This window comes from Salvelinus alpinus, chromosome 39 (assembly GCF_045679555.1).
Source record: "Salvelinus alpinus chromosome 39, SLU_Salpinus.1, whole genome shotgun sequence".
In the NCBI taxonomy this organism is placed as follows: Eukaryota; Metazoa; Chordata; class Actinopteri; order Salmoniformes; family Salmonidae; genus Salvelinus; species Salvelinus alpinus.
In genome coordinates this window covers 1,114,513-1,130,057 of record NC_092124.1, presented here as the reverse complement: position 1 = coordinate 1,130,057, position 15,545 = coordinate 1,114,513, and the positions used below count along the sequence as shown (strand labels likewise).

Below are 15,545 nucleotides of genomic sequence, written 5' to 3'. Positions count from 1 at the left end.
ACATAAAACATCATGACATCACAGAATACAGCGTACAATGTGTACTTAAGCACACTGGGACAAAGTGTACTTGGTTGACTCAACAGAGGTGTGTATAAAGCCTAGCTAGCCTCTGTGTTGATAGATAGTAGAAGGGATTCTTTACGGAAGACAAACACACACTTACTGGGATACAACAGCAAGTGTGAAAGATAGAAATAGTTGGTGTCTGGAGTGTATCTCAATAGTCTAAATATAGCTTCCTCTCCTCATCTCCTTTCCTTCATCTACACTGACATGAAATGACTAGGCGGGCAAAAGCGAAATCTGGGTGGACACTCACCACATTGATTGGAGATTAGTACAAAATAAGGGCAGGAAACAAGGAGAGGAATCCACAGACTATTGAGACCAACCCCTAGAATCACCCTTCCCATACAAAAAATAATCTCCATTTTAACCTCAACCATGATGTGGATGGAACATTATCTGATCAGGATTCAGTGGTTAGGAGCCACTTCAATGTATGCAAGCTCACATATGTTGGCCTCAGCGGAAGATGAGATAAGTGAAGGTAGATGGTCTAAATCTGCTTGGAGAGAGAGAGAAACAGAGGTTCCGTCCCAAATGACACCCTATTCCCTATATAGTGCACTACTTTTGACCAGAGCCCATTTGGGGCACAGGCAGAGAGCTTACATGCTATTTCATGCTTGGATTGGCTGCAAGATGAGAGCCTTGGAACTACTGTACGCATACACAGACCTAGACATGTAGAGACAGACAGACAGAAAAACGCACACACAGGCAAGCAAACACACACACACGATTATCCTAGGTAAAGCATTGCGGGCAGGCAGCGCTCATCCATTTACGACAACTATCTTCTTCGCTAAGACAACTCATTAGTCCATTAACTTTTCCTAAATCTACTCTATTGGTTCTCTGAATGTAATCAATTACGAGCCATCTTTTCAGGGTACATTAACCCATTTCCTTTTCAGAGGAGCACGCCACTTTACACCATTACATTATGGGTGCCATGGAAACAAGCTATTCTCTGTATGTGTGTGTGTGCGCATGTATGTACGTATGTATGTATGCACGTATGTATGTAATACAGTATAGAGGGTAGTAGGCCACCCGTGAATGACATGCTGATATGTCTCCAGCACCACCATATTAAAATGTACTTTAACCTCTCCAATGTGTGTGTGTGTCACTCATAATACACTGCATCACAAACAGCAAGAGAACTCTCCAGTGTTATACCTCCAGCATCTACATCATGCTCCGGGGGTGAAGTTTCACCTAGCTACAGATCTAGGATCAGCTTCCCCTCCCCCAATCCTTACATTAAACCATTACTGTGCGAAATGCAAAACTGACCCTAGGTAACCATCTCTTTTATTGTTGTGAAGGTGTGTGTGGGAGACTTTCTCTACAATGGTGGATTTCATGCATTGATTTATGAGCTCATTCTCCTTTTGTGAGTCATTGACATCCCCTACTGGTATGAGTGGGAAATACACTTGTTGTGAGTCGGTATTTGCGCGTGTGAGTCTGTGTGTGTGTGTGTCTGATTTATAAGCGTGTGTGTGTGTGTTGCAACCAATTACCTCCAGCTAGTCACCCTGCACATTGACAAGCCCCAGCCAGAACCAGCCTGGCTTCCAGCAGCAACCATTGCCATCGACCCACATCCCCACACGGGTCACCAAATGTCAAAGGACACCAGTGTTGTAAGCCTTTAGGGCCCAGAGGCTGTGTCCAAACTGGATAAGTCAATAAGTGGTCAACTGTCCAGTAGCCGAGCCACTACAAACAATCAACACTGCCATGTTTGGGAGGAAAGGCTATAATGCCACGCATGGTTTGAGCAACATGTATGAACAATTGTGATATCCACTGCATGCAATAGAGAGATTAACCTAGACACTAAGTCTTATCGACCTCTCCAATGTGTGTGTGTGTGTCACTTTTAGATCTGATGAGTGGATAATGTGAATAAGAAATATGTCATTTAGCTAACCAGAAGGCTATGCAGCGCTACTGCAACTTTCTTATACCCATCCGATCCTTAAAATCTACGAGGGCCCATACAAAGGAGTGAACCGCATAGTGACTGGTACCTTCCTCCTGACTATATACACGTCGAGGTGTTTCTCAATACATTCCTGGAGGGAACCGCCAGGGTTGCAAATGTTTTGTTCCAGCCCAGTACGATCTCAATTCACACCTTTCAACTCAACTAATCACCATGCTCTCGATGAAGTTAATTAGGTGTGTTAATACTAGGAAATAACAAAAACCTGCACCCCCTGGGTATTACCACCCTTAATCCTAACCTTAACCATTATTGGAGAAAAAGTTCAACTGACCCTAGATCAGTGTCTAAGGGCAACTTCTCCCGACTCCTGAAATGAGAAACACTGCATATACAATCTCCCCAAAATACAATATATGTAGGCCATGAGAAGAGCAAAACAATCTCTCAGGTCCAGCTCTGGGGCTGCACTGCACTGGTGCAGTAGTGGAGGAACGCACGTCCGGCTACCATACTGTGGCACCCGTCCCACGCTACTTCCGGTTTCTGAGAAATAGTCACTGCATTGATGAGCCACTGATGTCACAGGGAGGACTTTGCCACAGTCTGGTGGGTAGCCATCCAAGAAAAAAGATGGGGAGAGAGGGGGGTTAGAGGGAGAAAGAGAGCGAGAGAGTGGATACCCGCTAATTGTTAGAATCCAGAAAAGAGCCATTCAATTCTACAACCAGCTGAAAGGAAGCGATTCCCAAACCTTCCATAACAAAGCCCTCACCTAAAGAGAGATGCACCTAGAGAAAAGCCCCCCCAGCAAGCTGGTCCTGGGGCTCTGTTCACAAACAGACCCCACAGAGCCCCAGGACAGCAACACAATTAGACCCAACCAAATCATGAAAAAATGACTTGACACATTGGAAAGAACTAACCAAAAAACAAAGCAAACAGGAATGATATTTGTCCCTAAACAGAGAGTACACAGTGGCAGAATTCCTGACTACTGTGACTGACCCAAAATTAAGGAAAGCTTTGACTATGTACGTACAGACTCAGTGAGGATAGCCTTGCTATTGAGAGAAGCTGCCGTAGGCAGACCTGGCTATGGAAACTGAGCTGCACTTCCTAACCTCCTGCCAAATGTATGACCATATTGGAGACACATATTTCCCTCAGATTACACAGACCTACAAAGAATATGAAAACAAATCCAATTTTGATAAACTCCCATATCTATTAGGTGAAATATCACAGTAGTAATATTTGTGACCTGTTGCCACAAGAGAAGGGCAACCAGTGGAGCACAAACACCATTGTAAATACAACCCATATTTATCTGTCTATTTATCTTCCCTTTCTTACTTCAATTATTTGCACATTGTTACAACACTGTACATAGCCAGTAATATAACATTTGAAATGTCTATTCTTTTGAAACGTAATGTTTACTGTTCATTTCAGACTTATTTATTTCACTTTTGTTTGTTATCTATTCCACTTGCTTTGGCAATGTAAACGTGTTTCCCATGCCAATAAATCCCTTTGAATTGAGAGAGAGAGGCAGAGTAAGAGAGATGAAAAGAGAGAGAGAGAGATGAAAAGAGTGTTTATGTAACAAGACTTTACAGTGCGTTCACTGACACGATCTCTTTAGAGGAACTGGGGGGTCTGAGGAAAAGGAATGTAAACTGAATGACTGTATGAAGCCGTGGCTGAAGCAACGTTATTGATTATTGAAGACTACTGGAGCATACCAAAGTACAGGATGAATGGAAGAATGCCTGGATTTCTTACAAACTTCACGAATGAGTCTAAATGAAAGAAAACAGCCAATTAGATAGTAGTACGTGCAACCACAGACATACCATCTTACCCAGCAACCGACAATGACTGAGTAGTGAAATAAGTAAGCTGAAGCAATCACTTTTATGACCATTGCAAGTAAAACGATTCAACAAAAACAAGGCGTACAAAAAAATTATAACCTAAAATGCTTACATAGCATTAATCCAGCGCAGGCCTACATACTCCAGTCTGTATGGGCCTACATACTCCAGTCTGTATGGATCAAGCATCTCAGAGTAGGAGTGCTGATTTATTAAATATATTATATATATTAAATCAAACAAGACTGCATATGACACGCATTGCTTTCTTGTGCTGATAAAGCAAGTGATGAGAGTAACTGAAACAACATTTCAACATATGCAACTGAAACAATCTTCGGACAATAACGCATGTGTCCCACGCATGCGCTCTAGACTACATGCATCGTTTGATAAAACGATTTGCAATCATTTACAATAACGCACCAAACAACGAACACATTGAACAGATCTCAGAGTACCCCTCCAGGAATAACCTGAGAAATACTCACGTTTTGTCAGTCAGTATGCTCAGGGCAATATCTACGAGAGAGGAGCAAAAACTGTGCGCCCTCTGCCTTCTCTGTCAATTTCAGTGGAAATTAAGCAGTGGGTTGAATCTAAACTGCAGCATTAAAGAAAAATCTGATCTGACAAAAAAGCGAGACAGGGAGGCAATGCTAGCGGAATACACACATGAATTAACCCAAGCAGCTTTAAAACACTATCAATATTCATTGGATGGTCACAGCAGATGTACAAAAATAAACTAACTATATTTCATTCATTATTCAAGTGCATGCTGCTTTTGTGATTATTTTTGGGGGGTGAGAGGGTGGAGAATTTACTGTTTTGTTTGTTTGTTTTCTATTTTATTTTAACATACACATATTTATATGATCAATCTTATATACACAACCAGTGAAAAGTTTTAGAACAGCTACTCATTCAAGGGTTTTTCTTTATTTTTACTATTTTCTACATTGTAGAATAATAGTGAAGACATCAAAACTATGAAATACCGCATATAGAATCATGTAGTAACCCAAAAAGTTTTAAACAAATCAAAATATTATTTTTTTCGTAGTGAATTTACATTTATGAATATGCAATTTTGCGATTAGAACAATTAGATTTGTGGGGTAAAATTGTTTTTCTTTATCCATTTTAGAGTTGCAGCACATTCTCCCATAAAAAAAAGCAAAAGTCATCAAGAATACTAACAATTATAAAACTTTGAATATATTTCCATAATTTCTTTATGTAGACAATGCCAAAATAAATGCGAAACTGTTTCTGGATGCTCAACACAAAAAGTACAGTTAATGTTAATGTCTTTTTTGAGTTTCTTCAGGTAATGATTCGCAGGGTCATATTTATGGATAATTCTGAAAGAGACATGTTTGACCTTGTTACCAAGCAGGTATTTATGTGGTAGTAACCATACTTTTTTTCCAACAGATATTACTGACAAATGTATTCCAGTAAGTTGTGACATAAGGAAAGGATACAATATCCCTTTGAAATAAAGCACGTATAGATCTGTTGTTCTGAGGGAGCAAGGAGAAACACATTTGTCCTATTGGAGAGTCAACTGGATTAAGCGAGCGAGGGTAGGTCAAGAAGGTGAGGTCTGGTTACACCTCCAAACAACGAGAGTCCCAGATGGAATAGCATCAAAGACTATGGCAAACTCTCTTGGTGTAACATGGATATTGTAACGAGATAAAAATTCCTCATAATTGAGTAACAATCCTTCTGCATTAAAACGTTGACTCACCAGCAGGATATGATTATTAAAACAGTTTTTTTTTAAATAAAGACGTGTTTCTATACAAAATATCCTTTTTGTTCAAGATGAAATACCTATGCGGGGATTTAAAAAAAATATATTAACAACCACGCTAAGAATACTTGTCTATGAAAAGCAGATCATTTTGTAGGAATCTTATCAATGTTACAGTTACAAAGTAACATACAATTGAAACCACCAAAACGGGAGACGATATAATGACTTTGAATTAACTTTTATTTGGCATTTTTCAGTTACAATAACAAATATTAGGAGAAAGATTTTGTGGGCCATCATGCGAAGAGCTTTACATCAATGTTAATTCATGGTTTACCATTGCTCCATGTCAATGACATTTAATGACAACTTAAAGGAGTGATTGACACCAAAATAAAAGTTTCACAAAAGTGGTCCACTGTTGAGATCAGTCCACGTCCCAGGCCATTTGTTAAAAAGATACAATTTTATGATAAGGAAAGATAGGGAGCACCGAATTTTGGAACGTAATGATGACAGAGGCTGATTGATGCATACTCTATGTCTAAATGTATTTAGTGAATTTAGTTTTTGTACTAGATGCTGTATTTACGTTTTGTTATTGTCTATTATGTTCTGTCTTTATGTATACCCTTTAAAATACATTTTTTTAAACAATTGCAACAAGGCAACAGTAAACATGTCGTCCCCCATGAATGACGCATCACCTCCTTGGTCAAATCACTGTAATTTTGTAAATTATCGATCTCTATGGCAAGACTTGACATTCACCCACGTTTTGTCAAAATCCTCCCAGTGGTGTCTGAGATATCATGTGGCTTAGCTAGACTCAAATCCCTGAGCATGTGTGCCAAATCTCAGTCAAACAGATCAAGAGATGTGCCCATTATAGCGCCACCGTGAGTTTGACATGTTCTTGTATATGTTTAGTCTTGACAGTGTTTGCAATATGTGTACCAAATATTGTTCCAATACAAATATCCTTGACCTATGCATTTAGATGCCAGACCCCACCCAAGTGAATGTTTATTGGTCAATAGCGGCCATGTTGTTTTAGGTACTAGTCTGGAAAATATTGCGTTGAGAGAACTTTGTCCATAGATGACACATTTCAAGTTCATTGCATATTGGTCATTCGCTGCCAGAAGAGTAGCGTTTGAAGTATTTTCCCCAAAATTCCAAATTGCGGAAAATCCATGACGCACCTTATGGGTCCCTGACGCAAATTTGTTCCTTGTGAGGAGAGGGACTAATATACTTAATGTCATGACTTTAGGTTAAACGGGGTGAGGGGCGTGAACTTTCAAAGTTTGTATTTTCAATCGCTTGTTATAGCACCACCATCTGGCCAATCTGTGTCATTTTGTAAATGCCGGATCTCTATTGCAAGATGCATCATTCACCCAAGTTATCGCATGTGACTAACAAATGAACGAACATACTAACGGACAGAGACAGATCCACAGTAACCTCCCCGATTTATTCGTGGGTGTCGCACTCTGATCTGTTTCACCCGTCTTTGTGATTATCTCCACCCCCCTCCAGGTGTCACCCATCTTCCCCATCATCCCCTGTGTATTTATACCTGTGCTCTCTGTTTGTCTGTTGCCAGTTTGCCTTGTTTTTGAAGTCAACCAGCGTTTTGTGTCTCAGCTCCTGCTTTTTCCCAGTCTCTCTTTTCTCACCCTCCTGGTTTTGACCCTTGCCTGTCCTGACTCCGAGCCCGCCTGCCTGACCACTCTGCCTGCCCCTGACCCTGAGCCAGCCTGCCGTACGGTACCGTTGCACCACCTCTGATTTACTGACCCCTGCCTGCCTTGACCTGTCAATTGCCTGCCCCTGTTGGAATATATAACTATTGTTTATTTGACGTGGTCTGTATCTGGGTCTTACCTGATAGTGGGGGACAATAATTATAATGATGACAGGGGTAATACATATGTTTTTGTCTGTTTCATCACAGGATATCTTGGAATTACGCAATCTCACTTTGAGCACTATCACTAATTCATATCACCCTGCATCCTCACAGTCTCTTAAATGTCACTGCCTATCACCCTTAAAAACAATGCCCTCCTTACTCCAACCATGGTAATGAAGACAAGAACCTACCTAATATGACCGGACATCAGAGAGTGATGCCCGTCTCTCTGCAGTGGCAGGCACTCAAGCACCCCACCAAGTGATATTCTTCGCATATCTTTTATTTATTTTATTATCCAAGAACTCAACTACAAAAGCTTTCCTGCAAAAGCTTTCCTGCAACCCGCTTCACCAATTACAAAAAGTATTATTTACCTCAATCTGAAAATCCATCGTGGAAGCTAGCCAGGGGCTAATTCAGAAGCTAGCCTGAAAGCTAACCAGAAGCTACTCCGATAGCTAGCCAGAAGCTAATCTGTAGCTGCCCCGAAATTAGCCAGTTTGCTGGCTAGCGTTGGTGTTTCAGCTGCCCACGTTTAGTGGTCATCAGCTATTCCTTTAGCTCGATAATCTACCGGCACTTTTGTGCAACGCGACTCGGACCGGAGCATTCCGGGACTCTTTTTCTCTCAGTTTCCCCGGATTCCAGCTGCAGGCTCTGGACACTTGCACCTTGATTTCGCAGCTAGCTAGCTGCAAACCGTGTGACTATTGGCTTACGTCGACCCCGGAGCAAACTCAAATCATTCTGGAGCTAGCCAGCTGAGGAGTTCCATCACCATCCGGACCCGTTTCTTTTGTTGCTGCTGCAGATACGGAACCCCACCGGGCCTTCACGACTGACTACCGCGACTGACTGCCGACGTTATCTGCCCGAGGGATTTATCCAACTGGCACCTCCGTCCCGACGTTACCTGAACGCTCATCTGAGGCCCGCTAATCGTTAGCTGTCTTATCGGCTGCTATTTGAACAAGTATATCGGACAACTATTATTATTATTATTATTTATTTATTTTATTTTTTTCCTTGGGTCACTATATCTATTTTGCCAATTTGGATTGATCCCCTCTACCACACGGAACCCCACTACACGGAACCCCACTAACCTACCGACGGAAACGCACGAGGTATCTACAAACAGACCTCCATCCTATGCTGCTACCGATAGCCATATACCCGGCCAGCTGTCTGGATCGCCACGACCCCAACCAACCTCTACTCACTGGACCCTTATTGATCACTCGATTAGCATGCCTCTCCTTAATGTAAATATGCCTTGTCCATTGCTGTTCTGGTTAGTGTTTATTGGCTTATTTCACTGTAGAGATTCTAGCCCTGCTCTCTATACCATATCCAACCTCTCAGTTCCACCACCCACATATGCGATGACATCACCTGGTTTCAATGATGTTTCTAGAGACAATATCTCTCTCATCATCACTCAATACCTAGGTTTACCTCCACTGTATTCACATCCTACCATACCTTTGTCTGTACATTATTCCTTTAAACTATTTTATCGCCCCCAGAAACCTCCTTTTACTCTCTGCTCTAGTAGCTCTAGGCGACCAATTCTCATAGCTTTTAGCCGTACCCTTATCCTACTCCTCCTCTGTTCCTCTGGTGATGTAGAGGTGAATCCAGGCCCTGCAGTACCTGGCTCCACTCCTATTCCCCAGGCGCTCTCTTTTGATGACTTCTGTAACCGTAATAGCCTTGGCTTCATGCATGTTAACATTAGAAGCCTCCTCCCTAAGTTTGTTTTGTTCACTGCTTTAGCACACTCTGCCAACCCGGATGTTTTAGCCGTGTCTGAATCCTGGCTTAGAAAGACCACCAAAAATTCAGACATTTTCATCCCCAATTACAAGATTTTCAGACAAGATAGAACGGCCAAAGGGGGCGGTGTTGCAATCTACTGCAAAGACTGCCTGCAGAGTTCTGTTATACTATCCAGGTCTGTTCCCAAACAATTTGAACTTCTACTTTTAAAAATCCACCTCTCTAAAAACAAGTCTCTCACCGTTGCCGCCTGCTATAGACCACCCTCTGCCCCCAGCTGTGCTCTGGACACTATATGTGAACTGATTGCCCCCCATCTATCTTCAGAGCTCGTGCTGCTAGGCGACCTAAATTTGAACATGCTCAACACCCCAGCCACCCTACAATCTAAGCTTGATGCCCTCAATCTCACACAAATTATCAATGAACCTACCAGGTACCACCCCAATTCCGTAAACACGGGTACCCTCATAGATATCATCCTAACAAACTTGCCCTCCAAATACACCTCTGCTGTTTTCAACCAAGATCTCAGCGATCACTGCCTCATTGCCTGCATCCGTAATGGGTCAGCGGTCAAACGACCTCCACTCATCACTGTCAAACGCTCCCTGAAACACTTCAGCGAGCAGGCCTTTCTAATCGACCTGGCCGGGGTATCCTGGAAGGATATTGATCTCATCCCGTCAGTAGAGGATGCCTGGTCATTTTTAAAAAATGCCTTCCTCACCATCTTGAATAAGCATGCCCCATTCAAGAAATTTAGAACCAGGAACAGATATAGCCCTTGGTTCTCTCCTGACCTGACTGCCCTTAACCAACAGAAAAACATCCTATGGCGTTCTGCATTAGCATCGAACAGCCCCCGTGATATGCAACTTTTCAGGGAAGCCAGAAACCAATATACACAGGCAGTTAGAACAGCCAAGGCTAGCTTTTTCAAGCAGAAATTTGCTTCCTGCAACACAAATTCAAAAAAGTTCTGGGACACCGTAAAGTCCATGGAGAATAAGAACACCTCCTCCCAGCTTCCAACCGCTCTGAAGATAGGAAACACTGTCACCACCGACAAATCCACTATAATTGAGAATTTCAATAAGCATTTTTCTACGGCTGGCCATGCTTTCCACCTGGCTACCCCTACCCCGGACAACAGCACTGCCCTCCCCTCTGCTACTCGCCCAAGCCTTCCCCATTTCTCTTTCTCCCAAATACAGTCAGCTGATGTTCTAAATGAGCTGCAAAATCTGGACCCTTACAAATCAGCCGGGCTACATAATCTGGACCCTTTCTTTCTAAAACTATCTGCTGAAATTGTTGCCACCCCTATTACTAGCCTCTTCAACCTCTCTTTCGTGTCGTCTGAGATCCCCAAAGATTGGAAAGCAGCTGCGGTTATCCCCCTCTTCAAAGGGGGGGACACCCTTGACCCTAACTGCTACAGACCTATATCTATCCTACCCTGCCTTTCTAAGGTCTTCGAAAGCCAAGTCAACAAACAGATTACCGACCATTTCGAATCCCACCACACCTTCTCCGCTATGCAATCTGGTTTCAGAGCTGGTCATGGGTGCACCTCAGCCACGCTCAAGGTCATAAACGATATCGTAACCGCCATCGATAGGAAACAATACTGTGCAGCCGTATTCATTGACCTGGCCAAGGCCTTTGACTCTGTCAATCACCACATCCTCATTGGCAGACTCGACAGCCTTGGTTTCTCTAATGATTGCCTCGCCTGGTTCACCAACTACTTCTCTGATCGAGTTCAGTGTGTCAAATCGGAGGGTCTGTTGTCCGGGCCTCTGGCAGTCTCTATGGGGGTGCCACAGGGTTCAATTCTTGGACCGACTCTCTTCTCTGTTTACATCAATGATGTCGCTCTTGCTGCTGGTGATTCTCTGATCCACCTCTACGCAGACGACACTATTCTGTATACTTCTGGCCCTTCTTTTGACACTGTGTTAACAACCCTCCAGGCGAGCTTCAATGCCATACAACTCTCCTTCCGTGGCCTCCAACTGCTCTTAAATACAAGTAAAACCAAATGCATGCTCTTCAACCGATCGCTGCCTGCTCCTGCCCGCCTGTCCAACATCACTACTTTGGACGGCTCTGACTTAGAATATGTGGACAACTACAAATACCTAGGTGTCTGGTTAGACTGTAAACTCTCCTTCCAGACTCACATCAAACATCTCCAATCCAAAGTCAAATCTAGAATTGGCTTCCTATTCCGCAACAAAGCATCCTTTACTCATGCTGCCAAACATACCCTTGTAAAACTGACCATCCTACCAATCCTCGACTTCGGTGATGTCATTTACAAAATAGCCTCCAAAACCCTACTCAATAAATTGGATGCAGTCTATCACAGTGCCATCCGTTTTGTCACCAAAGCCCCATATACTACCCACCACTGCGACCTGTACACTCTCGTTGGCTGGCCCTCGCTTCATACTCGTCGCCAAACCCACTGGTTCCAGGTCATCTACAAGACCCTGCTAGGTAAAGTCCCCCCTTATCTCAGCTCGCTGGTCACCATAGCAGCACCTACCTGTAGCACGCGCTCCAGCAGGTATATCTCTCTAGTCACCCCCAAAACCAATTCTTCCTTTGGACGCCTCTCCTTCCAGTTCTCTGCTGCCAATGACTGGAACGAACTACAAAAATCTCTGAAACTGGAAACACCTATCTCCCTCACTAGCTTTAAGCACCAGCTGTCAGAGCAGCTCATAGATTACTGCACCTGCACATAACCCATCTACAATTTAGCCCAAACAACTACCTCTTTACCTACTGTATTTATTTATTAATTTATTTTGCTCCTTTGCACCCCATTATTTCTGTCTCTACTTTGCACTTTCTTCCACTGCAAACCAACCATTCCAGTGTTTTTTAGTTTTTATTTTACTTGCTGTGTTGTACTCACTTCGCCTCCATGGCCTTTTATATTTTTATTTATTTATACATATATTTGTTTGCCTTCACCTCCCTTATCTCACCTCACTTGCTCACATTGTATATAGACTTATTTTTTTTTCACTGTATTATTGACTATATGTTTGTTTTACTCCATGTGTAACTATGTGTTGTTGTATGTGTCAAACTGCTTTGCTTTATCTTGGCCAGGTCGCAATTGTAAATGAGAACGTGTTCTCAATTTGCCTACCTGGTTAAATAAAGGTTAAATAAATAAATAAATAAATAAAAAATGAATGCTGAGACACCCATTCTGAGATACCCAATGTCACTCACCTGCAGTTCGGCATTAGAGTTGGGTACGTACTTCATCTGATAAGCATCCAGCTGTGCCACCACCGTCATGTTATGGCGACATCTCTCTTTCTGCCTTGGGTAAGAAACAATGTGCTATGTTTAACCCATTTACCATTGAAATAGTCTGACTCCTAGTCCAACTGTTCCTTCATCATCTAATTTCAAAAGAACTGAGAGAAGAAAATGGATGGAATAAATCATTTCATTAATTTATCCATATTCTTGGTGTTTACAACTGCTCCCCACTTCATTTGTGAGAAGATAGTCCCTCGGAGACACAGAGTGAAAGTGAAGACGTCATTCCGCAGGTGTGGTGGGGCTGAGCCAGGGGATAAAGAGGGATTGGGACGGACTGAGAGGGAGGGAGGTAATCCCAAGCGCATGTGTTGATCTACAGATAAACGTGTCAAGGCCACGGGAGTCTGTCAAACTGGGGGTCCGTCACTAAGACATCTTTTCTGTAATCTGTGGCCCTGAGCGCCACAAGACTGTGTTAGCCTGCTGAGCTAAAGCCATGGCATTAGCATGGGGAGCTAATGCAGCTCTTCAGGTCTCAGGCAATGTTACTGCCTTACATGTCACCTCTCCTGCCACTGTGATTGTCTCAGTGCCTCAGATTTAAGACCGGAAGCAACATGGAGTAAACTTGACGATCATAGGATGTTTAAGAGTCACTTTGCAGATTATAAACAACTTTAGTAGGTCTCGTATGTGGTGTAGATTGCGCTAAACTGGTTGTTCTTCTCGTTCTGTATCATTGACAGTTGGTTTGGCTGTGGAGTGCTGGGGTAGCATAATTCAGCTTTCTTGTTATATGTAGTTAAGTTCAATCAGTAAGGCTGGTCTGAATGCTTCTCCTCACATTACTCTTTGATTCAGTATCCTCTATCATGGGCATAGCAGGAACAGTGGGTATTTCTATCTGTGATGTTTACAAAATGTAATGTTCTCGACAGCACAGCGTCAGGTCACTCCTCTACTATCAATTAGCCAAGTGCGGAATGTAAGTCACCTATTATCCGCTAGCCAATGAGGACAGCAGAATGAGGTAACGTTACCACGCTTGCTAAATAACCAATGGGCATACGTGTGCAATAATCACCTTGCTCTCTTCTAACCAATGGGGGCGTAAATGTTGTGATGTATCTAAATGATTGCTTACCCCTTGTTCTCTCACTTGCAGGGGTTGAAGTGTATTAGGCTCAAAATACTAGTCTAAGTAGTCGAGACGTAATGGTGCAGGAGGTTGAACACGTACCCTGAAACCCCAGGGTTGCTGGTTCAAGACCTGCCTCAGCTATTCCTACTCAATTGCAACAACAACAGTTAACCCACTCTTTATTTGAAACTATAAGCGTGTCGATGTAGGCCTACCATTGTAGCAGTTAGTACGAGTGATGTACAAGCAAGTTCCTATTTTGATACCTAAAATTGAGGCATTGAAAAAAAAAACATTCATGAAGATATACAATGCATTAGGAAAGTATTCAGACCCCTTGAATTTTTCCACATTTTGACTTATTCTAAAATGGATTCAATTGTTATTTTTTGTCATCAATCTACACACAATACCCTATAATGACAAAGCAAAAACAGTACTTTGTTGAAGAACCTTTGGCAGTGATTACAGCCTTGAGTCTTCTTGGGTATGACGCTACAAGATTGGCACACCTGTATTTGGGGAGTTTCTCCCATTCTTCTCTGCAGATCCTCTCAAGCTCTGTCAGGTTGGACGGGGAGTGTCGATGCACAGCTATTTGCAGGTCTTTCAAGAGATGTTCGATCGGGTGACTAGTCTCCCAGTCCCTGCCGCTGAAAAACATCCCCACAGCATGATGCTGTCACCATCATGCTTCACCGTAAGGATGGTGCCAGGTTTCCTCCAGACGTGACGTTTGGCATTCAGACCAAAGAGTTCAATCTTGGGTTCATCAGACCAGAGAATCTTGTTTCTCAGGGCCTAAGAGTCTTTAGATGCCTTTTAGCAAACTCCAAGGGGGCTGTCATGTGCCTTTTACTGAGGAGTGTCTTCCGTCTGGCCACTCTACCCTAAAGGCTTGATTGGTGGAGTGCTGCAGAGATGGTTGTCCTTCTGGAAGATTCTCCCATCTCCACAGATTAATTCTGGAGCTCCTTCAGAGTGACCATCGGGTTCTTGGTCACCTCCCTGACTAAGGCCCTTCTCCCCTGACTGCTCAGTTTGGCCGGGCGGCCAGCTCTAGGAAGAGGCTTGGTGGTTCCAAACTTCTTCCATTTAAGAATGATGGAGGCCACTATGTTCTTGGGGACCTTCAATGCTGCAGACATTTTTGGTACCCGTCCACATATCTGTCTCGGAGCTCTACGGACAATTACTTTGACCTCATGAGTTGGTTTTTGCTTTGACATGCACTGTCAACTGTCGGACCTTATACAGACAGGTGTGTGCCTTTCCAAATCATGTCCAATCAATTTAATTTTCCACAGGCGGACTCCAATAAAGTTGTAGAAACATCTCAAGGATGATCAATGGAAACAGGATGTACCTGAGCTCAATTTCGAGTCTCATAGCAAAAGGTCTGAATACTTATGTAAATAAGGTATATTTGTATTCGATTTTTATAAATTTGCAAACATTTCTAAAAAGCTGTTTTTGCTTTGTCATTATGGGGAACAAAATGTGGAAAAAGTCAACCAGTCTTCTTTCTGAATGCACTGTATAGTCAACAGGCACAAAGGTGACTTTAGATAAGGTACATGGTACAACACTTCCACTCACTGGTGGCCCAAAGAAATTAACTAAAAAGCCACATCCACACTAAGCCACGCCTCCAATATAATTTCACAGTGTGCCTTGCCTTTTCGAGTGAATTCGTTCATTTTCAGTCCTGTGGTCTTCACCAAGTG

At 42.8% G+C, this 15,545-nt stretch overlaps 1 protein-coding gene across 1 annotated transcript in view; it reads right to left on the bottom strand.

Annotated features, from left to right (window-relative positions):
* The window catches only part of LOC139566946 (tripartite motif-containing protein 2-like), a 54,586-nt gene extending 50,059 nt beyond the window's left edge, over positions 1 to 4,527 (bottom strand). Inside the window, exon 1 of the mRNA XM_071388332.1 lies at positions 4,398 to 4,527. The gene's annotated coding sequence lies outside the window, so the exon portion shown is untranslated. The remainder of the gene's footprint in view (positions 1 to 4,397) is intronic.
* Positions 4,528 to 15,545: the final 11,018 nt, after the last annotated feature.